Below are 12,826 nucleotides of genomic sequence, written 5' to 3' on the forward strand. Positions count from 1 at the left end.
TGTATGTATATGTATATGTATATGTGTGTGTGTGTGTGTGTGTCTGTTTGCATGTGCGTATGAGATTAAGATTCCCTGGGGCTCGACCTCTAGACCTTTCACCCCTCAGCCATCTCATTCTGACACACCGTGTCACTCGGACAGGACAGCCATCCAGGCATGCATGTGACATGAGATCAATACGTTCCCTAACCTTTTGGCCTCATGATTTACTGGACCCTTCCGCGGTTGGCGAAAGCTAATTCTACCCATATTTCACCAAAAAGTCAGTGTTGCAGTCTTGAATGTCCATGGATGGAAACACACACACACACACACACACACACACACACACACACACACACACACACACACACACACACACACACACACACACACACACACACACACACACACACACACACACACACACACACACACACACACACACACACACACACACACACACACACACACACACACACACACACACACACACAACTGAATTCCTCTATAGATAAAATGCAATCTGTGATTTTAGAATGCCTGGCTTCGTAAGCACAACAATATTTATGTGTGTTCAAATATTACATTTTAAATGTATTTACAGTTTATAAATTCTGTTTCAGACCAGTTAGCAGTTATGGCTCTATGTGTTCATCATTGTCTATTTGTAGCAGCCCCAGGTTTTACACCCGGGTGACATCACAAAAGGAAGGGTTTCTCTCTTTTATTTCAAGCTTTGGGAAAGCGTGGTGCATGCTCACAAATATGACGCAGGACACAGGAATATGAGTGGATTCTTACTGTATAATGGCTGGCGTTTCCCTTTAACTACATACTAACCTTAGCTCATCTCTCGCTGGGGAGGTGGGGAGAAGTGGATTTCCCTAAAACATGCTGACCAACAGAGCTGCTCTCCTGATTGGCCACTTTAACCTCTCCGGGGCCCTTGGTGTGAATGGGGTTCCCCCCTCTTTCAAATGGAAACAGAGGTCAAGGAAAGGTACTCCGGCTCTCCCTATTCACCCCTCCCTTCCTCTGTCTTTTACTCTCCCTCTCTCCCCCCCTCACTAGAGTTTGTCATGGAAATGAAAACGAAGGGGGGGGTTCTTATTATTGAAGCAGTGGTAGCGTGGGTGGGTGGGTGGGTGGGTGGGTGGGTGGGTGGGTGAGTGAGGTGGGAGCACCGGGAGAAGAGAAGGGGGTATAGCAGGGCCGGTTGCACACTATGCAAGTTGCTCAGGGCCTCACTTGCAGTGCAAGGGGCCCCAACCCCACCTCCACCAAGTATCAAAGTGACATTTTAATGCTGATGTGTAGAAGGGATTGCTTAAAAGGGTTATGGAGCCTGAGTTGTTTATTGTCAACATAAGAGTAGCCTAATAGAGTACTGCTATGCTTGCAGTTGCTAGCTGATAATGTTGGTCAGTGTCTTACTAGCCAGCAAGCTTTAGCCCCAAAGGTGAGTTCAGAAAACAGGTTTGGATGGGTTTGGACAACTGTCTCTTCTTCTAAAGGCTATGTACTGCCCAAAATGTGGCAATAGCTCACTTTTCAGTTTATGTAGACAATTAAAGGTCCACTCCATCGTTTGGAATGAGACTTCCGTGTTTAGTTACATGGCATAACACGTCATTTAATGTTTCGAGCCTAAACATTCCTCACATTCCGTTCCATAATAAAGTGACGTACATAAGTCGCAAAGGATGTACACAAGTCGGGTGGATTTTTCTCAGGTCCTCAGAGAGGCTAGGACCGGCACTGGGGTGTAGTGAGACGGTGGGATGCACTCATAAACAGCGAGTGCGGTGGAACAGAAGGGTGGTGAAGGAGGGATGGGAGAGAGGAGAATGGCGCGGGGGGCTCGGGGGCGAGCAGAGAGAAGATGAGCCCCACGTGTTTTGGTTCTGCCTCTTAATAGGCTGCACGTTTGAGGCTATTGCGTCATCGTCTGCGAGGCGCAGCTCTGCAGCCTATATGTGTCACTGCTGTGGCGACGCATTCTGTGGCGACGCATTCCTCATGGAAGACAGGGGAATGAGCCCCTCGTTACGCCACCTGTTGTTTAAGGAGTCCAGAGGCGCTGGAGAGGGCGAGGTGGGGAGATCTGTCCAGTCCAGGGTATATGAACAGTGTTCCCTCGAGGGTTTGCTTCAGTCTGATTTATTCAGAGTGAGTGATGGAATGAATAGAAATATATGACTACTATATGAGATATTAAAAAAAAGATATATACTGTATATTCTTTTTTTTCAGAGTAGTTTGTCTAGAGACTACTTCCTTGAGTAGTGTGGCATGAATATCATAAACATGTTGAGCATGTTCTAAAATCGTAGAGTATTTTCACGGATATACTGATGGGTCATTATAGTTTCAAGTTTGTTTATTAAATATCACAATAAAATACACATACTTTACGGTGAAATGCTTTGTTCTGTATGAGCCCCTGAGAGTGTGCTTCATACAGTATAAAAGTAAGTAAGAAAGTAAGTTAAAAAAAAAGTAAGTAAGGAGGAATATACAATATACATATTATACAATATACAGTACAATATACAATCTAAAGTACTAAAAATGAGTAAACAGTGAGGTACAATGCAGAAGATGAGGTACAAAACTTTGAGGTAAGGTGCAATTGCAAATGCGGTATGAATGCTCTCTGTACTGGCCATGAGACTCCGGTAGAACTTGCCTGACCGCAGCAGTTCAAATAGGCAGTTGTTTGGGTGACTAGAGTCTTTGGTTGGTTCTCATGAGAGGTAAAGGCCAGACTTTAAAACTTAAAATATGGTCTAATGAGGAGATGGAGCACTGCAGTAAATTTGAATGATGAATTGATGATGAATACTTCCTGTCATGATCAATGTTTTTTTACTGTTTTGTTGAAATGGTGCGAAATAAAGAAGAAGAAAAAAAGAAAAAAAAACTTGTGTGTGTGATTTGACTTCATGTTGAGTAAAATCATAATTACTGCATCTTGAAATGTGAGTTTTAAAGATGCTTTAAATGAATCACCATCTCTGCCAGAAAGCTGGGAATGGCGCTGGTAGTGGTTGCCATGGTAACTAAGAATTTTGTGGCAGAAACCACTCTATGGTGCAAGTGTAGAAGATGGTCTGAGGAGTTAAAAAAAAACGAATAATTGTTCCTTTCGACCAAATTAGCCATTCTGGGTTGTCAGAAATGTACCAGTGATTTCAAATATGAAATAGAAATTACAATATGTATGACAGATTCTTAGATACGGATGACTAGCCATTCAAAGAGATAGACGTCAGGTTTTCTTTAGTCCACGTCATCAAGATGGCGGTGGTGTGAACCAACTTCTCTTGAGACAGACTTTGACCACTGGGCACTCACCTCACTCCATAGCAACCTTACTCATACCACACTGTTCATTGTTTATTATGCTTCCCCTGTGCACTGTGGGTGACATCCTGCTGTCACTGTACCACGTGTATCTGGCATACTGTGGAACTTAGTACATTTGTTGATCCATCTTTGTACCGTTGTCACCCGAGACAAATCCCTGTGCTGTACATTCATTGCATTTGGTGAATAAATTGTTTACGATGATGATTTCTGAAAAGGATAAAAGTGGTTTTGGTTCAAAGAGTGAACCATAATAATTCCATGGGTAGACCGTGTGTGACGGTGTTACTTCTCAGAACCCGGGGAGTGAGACTAAATAGAGGATGATTAAGACCAAACAGTGGTGTTCCCTGGCTCCCTCCACAGCTCCCCAGAGAGTAACACAAAGAGACAGGGCTTCTCTCCCACACTCCATGTTGCGGCCTCTCCTCCACACACTCATTTTATCCAGTGTCACACGTGATGTAGTACCTGATTAAATCACACTACACGGGCAAGAAAAGACAACACATCGTAAATTAGGTGAATCTGTGGGCCCCCCTACAGGTGAAGATGACCTTCCCACGGAGAGACACTGATTGATAAAGGGTTATCAGAAAACACACAGGGTAATATTATGTGGGAGGGGATAAAGAAACCCTGTCATTTCCTGGAGCTATGACCCAGCAAACATTTTAACGTCAAATGGCTGTGTATTGGTTGTTGGGCGTATGTTTATATGACGTTGGTTGTTGTGTCAATGTTGTCTAAACTGCAGCATTGAAATAAGATGAGGATTTCAAGTGAAGGCTAAGCCTACAACTGCTTAAAGGAACACGCCAACATTATGGCAAATTCACTTCTCGTCTTCTCCAGAGTCAGACAAGAAGATAGATATCAATGTCCTCGCTGTGCGTTCAGTAGAAAGCCACCAGGATGCAAGCTAGCTAGCACACCACAAATTAATGGAAGTGGATAGATCGGCTAGCCTAGCAAAAACACCTCTCCTGTAGTTTTAAGCTAGGCTAGTGGTCCGTATCCGCTTCCATTCATTTGTGCTAAGCCAGGCTAGCTTGCAGCCAGATGGCTTTCCACTGAACACACAGAGAGGAAATTGGTATCTATCTTCTTGTCTGACTCTGGAGAAGACGGTAAGCGAATTTCCCATAATGTTGGCGTGTTCCTTTAAGACAGACTCCTAACAGCATCTTCAGGGAAGGTCTACCAATGTCAGAATTTGCATTTGGGTTGAATGAAAGGCTGATTAAAATTGTAATGCAACGTCAGCTGACCCTGATGCTTTCAAGTTTCTTTAATAGTTGTCATACAGAAGTACAGAATACTTTTATACAAAATGCTTCTTTCTGTTACGCTCCAGAGACTGTGCTAGACAAAAGATAAGTATGAAATAAAATAAAATAGAAGTAAAAATAGAAGTCACGTACGTAGACACAGTGTTCAGTATATACATATCTACAATGTTCGATGCAGAATAGAAGTGACTGAGTTACCATACAATATACAATATACTATGCAATATACTAATATACAATACTATATAGTGCAAAGCAGAAATGGGATGAGGTACAATTTAGGTACAATTTACAGTAAGGTGTACTGAGGTATGGGTTGTAGTGCAAATCCTTTACCAATAAATATAAAGTGTGTTTAGGTGTTCTAAAGTGTGGAGAGTGGGTGCTGCAGTGTGTTGTTTGTTTAAAGTGAGTGTGTGCGTGTGGATGTGTGTGTTGTGAGTGCATTTGATGGTTGTTGCATAGTGTTATTGTTCGTTGAGCAACCTGATGGCCTGGGGATAGAAGCTTCTTCTGAGTCTTTCTGTGCTTGCCATGAGACTCCGGTATCGCTTGCCTGACCGCAGCAGTTCAAAGAGGCAGTTGTTTTGGTGGCTGGAGTCCTTAATAATTCTTTTAGCCTTACCCCTGCACCGCTTGTTGTAAATGTTCTGGAGAGTGGGAAGCCCCCCTCCAATTGTGCGTTCGGCTGAACGTGCCACTCTCTGTAGTTTTGCTTCGGTCTTGTGCGGTGCTATTCCCAAACCAGGAGGTGATATTGCCAGTCAGGATGCTCTCTATTGTACATGAGTAGAAGTTCTTAAGGATCTTCTGACTGACTTGGAACTTCCTTAGGCGCCTGAGGAAGTAGAGGCGTTGTCGTGCCTTCTTCACAACACTGTCAATGTGTGTGGTCCATGTCAAGTCCTCGGATATGTGGGCTCCGAGGTACTTAAAACTGTTCACTCTCTCACAGAAGTCGTGTGGGGTTAAATGCCCATGGCACCTGGACTCTCCAATTTTTAATAATCAGCAACTACTTGTTGGGCACAAGCCGGTTAGTATTCCTCAATGGCAAAGGAGGGGAGTTCATACTCTGGAGGATATTTATGATAAGAACGGCCTTCGGGCGTTTCAGGACTTAAGAGAATTTTATGATCTTCCCGGCGAGTCCTTCTTTCTTTACCTTCAACTAAGGTCAGCGCTGAGGGCGCATGGCGTGCCGTGGGCTCAAGCTTTGCAACCACACCCCTTCCTCAGGCTCATAGTGGACAGGACGACCTCCAGAGGGTTTGTCTCAGACTTTTATACGCTCTTAATTCAATCCACGTATAAAAATTTGTCATTGGATACAATCTGGCGTGTGGATATCCCGGAGTTGGACCCCGAGTTTGACTGGGATGATGTTTGGGCAAATGTGGCATTGTCTTCCCGCAACCCCAATCACCAGCAAATTCATTTTAATTATATTCATAGGACCTATCTTACACCTAGGAAGCTATTTGCTATGGGACTGGTAACCGACTCTCGGTGCACTTTGTGCTCTCAAAGGGCCGCTGGCACTTATATGCATATGTATTGGGATTGCCCACCCGCTTCTGGAGGTCAATAACGGACAAACTTTCAGATTTGTGTGGCTTAACTATCCCATTCACAGCTGTTACGCTACTCCTGAACGATATAACGACACTACCCGCGTCCGTACAACTAAAAAGGGTTGTCCTAGCGGGCGTCACAGCAGCGAAGAAGCTAATAGCATTGAGATGGAAGGAGCCTGAGAAGCTCACAGTGATTAACTGGTCCCTAACACTGTTGGATGTGATTTATCTTGAGATGATTGGTGATTGGGGTGGGGCAGGCTGGTATTGACCTGTGGTTTGCAACAGCTGAGAAGGTCAGGACCGCCGTGTGCGGCTGAGCGGGGTTGAGGTGCTTGTTCGGGGGAGTCCGGCGGTCTCGTGGGAGGGGGAGGAGGAAATGTCTTGTCTGTCTTGTCTTTTGTCTTGTCCTTCTTAACTTTAACTAGGGGAATTTTATTGGGGGGGAGCTATTTTGCTATTTTGCTATTTCTTCACTGTTTGGGCACTTTTGCACGGTTCCTGTGAGTCTATGGAACACTCTGTAGGTTTTTGTTTTTCGAAAAGGTTCATTGTTTTGTATTTCTGGTCGGGTACTCAGGGGCAGCGTTTTTCTACCTCAGGATCTTAAGCCGTTTTGAGGCTGGGCTCCAACCACTGTGTGGCCTGGTGACAATTGCCACATTGTTATGCAGCTGGAATCTCTGACATCACTGATATGCACGTTTTGAGATGACTCAGTTTGGTGAGGGTGAGGGATGTGAGGGGAATTGGAAGAGTGCGCCAATATGAGAATTAGAGACTTAAGTCTTATTGATATAGAGCCACACGGCCGGGAAACGGTACTGAATACTGGGAAAGGCCAATTGTAGGATAGTACCCCTTTAAAATTAAAATGTTGTACTGTTTTTATAAATTGTTATTTCTTTTATTATTATTGTTCTGTTATCTCCCTGTGAAGTTCTGTGTATTGTTATTATGGTTATTGTATTGTGTTGTCTTGTTTTCATGTTAAGTAATAATAAAAAAAAATTAAAAATTGTTTTCATGTTAAAGGGGAACTCCAACATTTTGGGAAATTAGCTTATTTAACATCTTCCCTGGAGTTAGACAAGAAGATACATACCTTTTTTGACCTTGGTGGGCTCTAGGTCAACTCCTGAAAAGGGGGTCAATGTCAGACCTTGCAATCAAAAGTTAGGGGGCTAATAACCCTTTATAATTTCAGTGCGCCCCCTAACTTTTGATTGCAAGGTCTGACATTGACCCCCTTTTCAGGAGTTGACCTAGAGCCCACCAAGGTCATGCATATCAAGTTTGGTCAATGTCAGACCTTGCAATACACTGTAAGGCACTGTAAGGCTCTAACCCTCCCCCACTTCCAGTGATGAAGCTAAGCTATGCTAACGGAGCGTCTATTCCCAAAGCTAAAATGCACGCACAGAGACAAAAAAGCTATGTATCTTCTTGTCTAACTCCAGGGAAGATGTTAAATAAGCTAATTTCCCAAAATGTTGGAGTTCCCCTTTAAGTAAAAAAAAAAAAAAAAAAAAAAAACTGTTCACTCTCTCAACCAGTGCCCCGTCGATGCTGACCCCCTACCTCCTAAATTCCACAATCATCTCCTTTGTTTTGCTGACGTTCAGTGAGCGGCTGTTCTCCTGGCACCATCCCGCCAGGACCTTGACCTCTTCCAGGTAGGCCCTCTCGTCGTTTGCAGAGATCAGGCCCACCAGTACTGTGTCGTCAGCAAATTTGATGATTGTGTTGTTGTTCCGCTGAGCCACACAGTCATGTGTGTACAGGGAGTAGAGGAGGGGACTCAGAACACAGCCCTGGGGAATTCACATCAAATCAATTGTATCTTAAAAGGAGATATCATTGGAATATGACAATAATACTGTAATGCACATTCTGGCTCATTGTACATATTGACACAAAGACAGCGTTCATATAGGCTAACACAGCAAGTCCACCATCATCCCTGTACCCAAAAAATCTACGCCCACTTGCCTCAACGACTACCGCCTTGTAGCTCTCACCTCCATAGCCATGAAGTGCTTTGAGAAGCTAGTGAAGGGCTACATCTGTTCCTCCCTCCCCATCAACCTGGACCCCCTGCAATTTGCATACCGCCCCAACAGGTCCACGGAGGACGCCTGTCCTGTCCTGCACACAGCAGCATCACACCTGGACAAGAGGCAGGGGAACTATGTGAGAATGCTATTCATCGACTACAGCTCAGCATTCAATACCATAGTCCCCTCCAAACTCATAGCCAAGCTCAGGGACCTGGGCTTGAACTATGACCTCTGCCAGTGGGTCTTGGCCTTCCTGACGGGCAGACCCCAGGTGGTGAGAGCAGGCAACTGCACCTCCTCATCCATCACCCTCAACATAGGGGCCCCACAGGGCTGTGTTCTGAGTCCCCTCCTCTACTCCCTGTACACACATGACTGTGTGGCTCAGCGGAGCAACAACACAATCATCAAATTTGCTGACGACACAGTAGTGGTGGGCCTGATCTCTGCAAACGACGAGAGGGCCTACCTGGAAGAGGTCAAGGTCCTGGCGGGATGGTGCCAGGAGAACAGACTCTCCCTGAACGTCAGCAAAACAAAGGAGATGATTGTGGACTTTAGGAGGTCGGGGGTCAAGGACTACAGCCCCCTCAGCATCGACGGGGCACCGGTTGAGAGAGTGAACAGTTTTAAATACCTCGGAGCCCACATATCCGAGGACTTGACATGGACCACACACATTGACAGTGTTGTGAAGAAGGCACGACAACGCCTCTACTTCCTCAGGCGCCTAAGGAAGTTCCAAGTCAGTCAGAAGATCCTTAAGAACTTCAACTCATGTACAATAGAGAGCATCCTGACTGGCAACATCACCTCCTGGTTTGGGAATAGCACTGCACAAGACCGAAGCAGACTACAAAGAGTGACACGTTCAGCGGAACGCACAATTGGAGGGGGGCTTCCCACCCTCCAGAACATTTACAACAAGCGGTGCAGGGGTAAGGCTAAGAGAATCATCAAGGACTCCAGCCACCCGAACAACTGCCTCTTTGAACTGCTGCGGTCAGGCAAGCGATACCGGAGTCTCAAGGCGAGCACAGAAAGACTCAGAAGAAGCTTCTATCCCCAGGCCATCAGGCTGCTCAACGAACAATAAACACTATGCAACAACCATCAAATGCACACAGCACACACATCCACACGCACACACTCACTTTAAACAAACAACACACTGCAGCACCCACACTCCACACTTTAGATCACCTAAACACAATTTATATTTATTGGTAAAGGATTTGCACTACAACTCGTACACCTTACTGTAAATTGTACCTAAATTGTACCTCATCCCATTTCTGCTTTGCACTATATAGTATTGTATATTAGTATATTGCATAGTATATTGTATATTGTATGGTAACTCAGTTACTTCTAGTCTGCATCGAACATTGTACATATGTCTATACTGAACACTGGGACCTCTATTTTTACTTCTTTTTACATGCTACTTTATTTTATTTCATACTTATCTTGTCTAGCACAGTCTCTGGAGCGTAACAGTAAGAAGCATTTTGTATAAAAGTATTCTGTACTTCTGTATGACAACTATTAAAGAAACTTGAAACATAGAATACGTAACTGGCCTCATAAACACCCTTTCTTAGTTCATGCTATACCCTTCTCCAGCTGCTTAAAAAGCTACCATTTACAACAGAACACAGATAGCACAGTAATCTATATACCAGTGGCTGGCTGTATCCTTCTCTGGGGACATTCTGGACATTCCTGCTATTGTTATTTCATTAAGGGGGTCGAGGGTGACCTGTTCATTCACAGCCGCTGACCTCTAGACTCATTGTGGTGGTCGCCAGGCCCCAGGATGGGAGCTGTGCCCACTGCTAAAAGGGATAGTTCACTCAACTATATAGCGCTGAGTTTCAGCGTTCTTGGGGTGTACACTGGTTTCCCTTTTTGTTTTGTTGTTGTTTGTTTCTTTAATCACCATTGGCCTGTATCCTGTCCCCGCATCGGGTGCAAGAACAAGACCCGTGGTTGATTGATTGATTGATTGAAAAGTTTATTAACAGATTGCAGAATGGGTACAGTACAGTACAGCTCAATACATACAATTGTTAAGGGGATGCAGACCAGAGAAAGACTTTCGTCTTGTTTACATCAGGGTCCCCCATTTTCAATTCATCATAACATATATGACATACATGACATACAGATAGACAGTACTGCTACATCTATACATTTATGACATATCAGATTTGCAAATACAGTACTGTTTGTGATACAAAAGTGTCCAGAAAAGGAGTGTATATACATTTGGCGTAGAAACTGTACATTGGAGGAGGTTGGTTGGGTGGGGTGGGGTTGGGTGGGTTGGGTGAGGGCTGTACATTGGAGGTGGGGGGGGGGGGGGGGGGGGGGGGTTGGGTAGGGGACACACACACATTTTACACTGTACATTGGAATATTGACAAAGCCTTACTTGGTCATTTACTTTACTGTACAACTAGGTTAGGACATTTGTAGGGGCCAGTTTCGAATTGCAGTCTCACGTAGGTGTTTTTTGAGAGTGTTTTTGAAGGTGGGTAGTGATTCACATTCCTTTACAGCTTTAGGCAGGGCGTTCCACATTGATGTGGCATAATTGCGAAACGTGTTTAGTCCCTTGTTTGAGCCGAATCTGGGTTTTACATGATTTGTGGAGCTCCCTCTGGTGTTGTGATCGTGGTATTCACTGACTGTTCCTGTTCAAAGAGTAACATGAGAGAGAGAGCACAGAGAAAGAGGGAGACCAGGCTCCAGAGAGCTAGCTATAGCTAGATAAGCTATCATCAATGGCTCTCTTTTCTTCTGTGGTCTATCAGTCGCCTCACAGTCTCCTCAGCTCAGGCCACAATTCCCTTTTCACGGCAAGATGGAGATCACAGTCTGTACAGTATGCTCTCTCTCTCTCTTGTTTTCTCTTCTAGCCCCCTGTGTTTCCCTCCCTCTTCCTTTAAGTATTTTCTATGCTTTCCTTTCTCTATCTCTCTCTGCCATTGTTTTTGTTTGTTTACAGATCTCAAGCAGGTCTCTCAGTGGTGGTACCTTGTATTTACTTCCCTGTTCATCAGTGACATTAGTAACTACCGGTTCTTAGGCCTGCGCCACTTCAAGCAATCAGTGGCAATTTAATGAGCTGTGGGTGTGTGTGTGTGTGTGTATGTGTGTGTATGTGTGTGTGTGTGTGTGTGTGTGTCTGTGCATCTGAGGGTCCCTTGCTCTCTCTCTCTCTGTTTCTGTGATGAGTGCAGCTGCAGCCCTGAAATCAAGTCCTTTCTTGAGGTGTTAGAGAGTAGGAGAGGGGAAGGGAGGGGGGCTCTCTTCCTGTGTGCAGTGCGGTCACACATATGGTCTATGGATGGGTTATGGAGACCCGGCACTGGCCTATTTTCTCCTATCTGCTTCCACCTTGCTTCTAATGGCTCATTAAAACAGCACGGTACAGTAACTGAATGAGACACACGTCTCCTCCTGACTCTGTTGTGTGAATCTATCCTCTGCCCTTTAATTTTCCTTTCAGACGTTGTGCTCAAGTGAATAAAGAGACGGCACACCAGATATGGTGCAGTGTGACACGTGTGAACCATATCGCTGCTGGCGGGACAAAACCTCCTAACTCCATATATATATATATATATTTCTTTTTTTATCAACTCAGTAGATCATCCTCCATGTGTGTGTGGTTTTACAAAGTCTACACAATGGGAAAGCATTAAACCAATCATCTGTCTAAACCTCGTAACTCTATTCGCCCTCAAATCTGTGTTCGTTTTTTTCATCTGCTGAAAAGTTGGGTTTTTGGAGTTATGAGGTTTTGTCCCGCAGCGATATAGTACATGCCACCAACACGGAGTCTAGGTAAACCAAAGCGCTGTTAATTAACAGTGTTGGCATTGCAGGTTTCACTGTGACAGAGGCATTGGGATTTTGCACACCTTTTCTTATTTTGAGGTGGATCGCATGCTTTCATTTTGCGGATGGGAGAGTCCGAATTTTATAATCTTGCAGACAGTGAATGTATTCACTTGTGATTTACATATATTTGTATGCCAGTGCTATAAGACTAATTTGTCTACCCTATTTTTATGTTTGATATCAGAGGTTACAGCACCCAGTGTCAAGTCTAGTGAGGTGAGCGCGTTCTACTACTTTTTTCACTTTCTACCAAGGGGGAAGAATATCATACTCCTACCTTTGAGATTGTCCAAGGACTTTGATATGATATGATATGATACATTTATTTATATTGCGCCCCTCAACCAATAGTTACATCGGCCCGGGGCGCAGCCTGGGGGAAAAGAAAAACAGAAAGACAGGAACAATAAGAAAACAGAAAGAATACATGCAGGCCAACGAAGCAGACAGAGAACAGGCGGACATAATACACCGCCTGTCATACTACAACACAAAACTAGCTCAATGATTTTTTTATGGCGAAAAGGTGGGTTTTGAGCATGGCCTTAAAAGTGCTTGCAGATTTGATGTTTAGTGGGAGCTTGTTCCAGAGTTTCAGCGCTGCAACTGTGAATGCCCGGTTGCAATGGGC

Source organism: Notolepis coatsorum (assembly GCF_963971535.1).
Source record: "Notolepis coatsorum genome assembly, chromosome: 19".
Taxonomy (NCBI): domain Eukaryota; kingdom Metazoa; phylum Chordata; class Actinopteri; order Aulopiformes; family Paralepididae; genus Notolepis; species Notolepis coatsorum.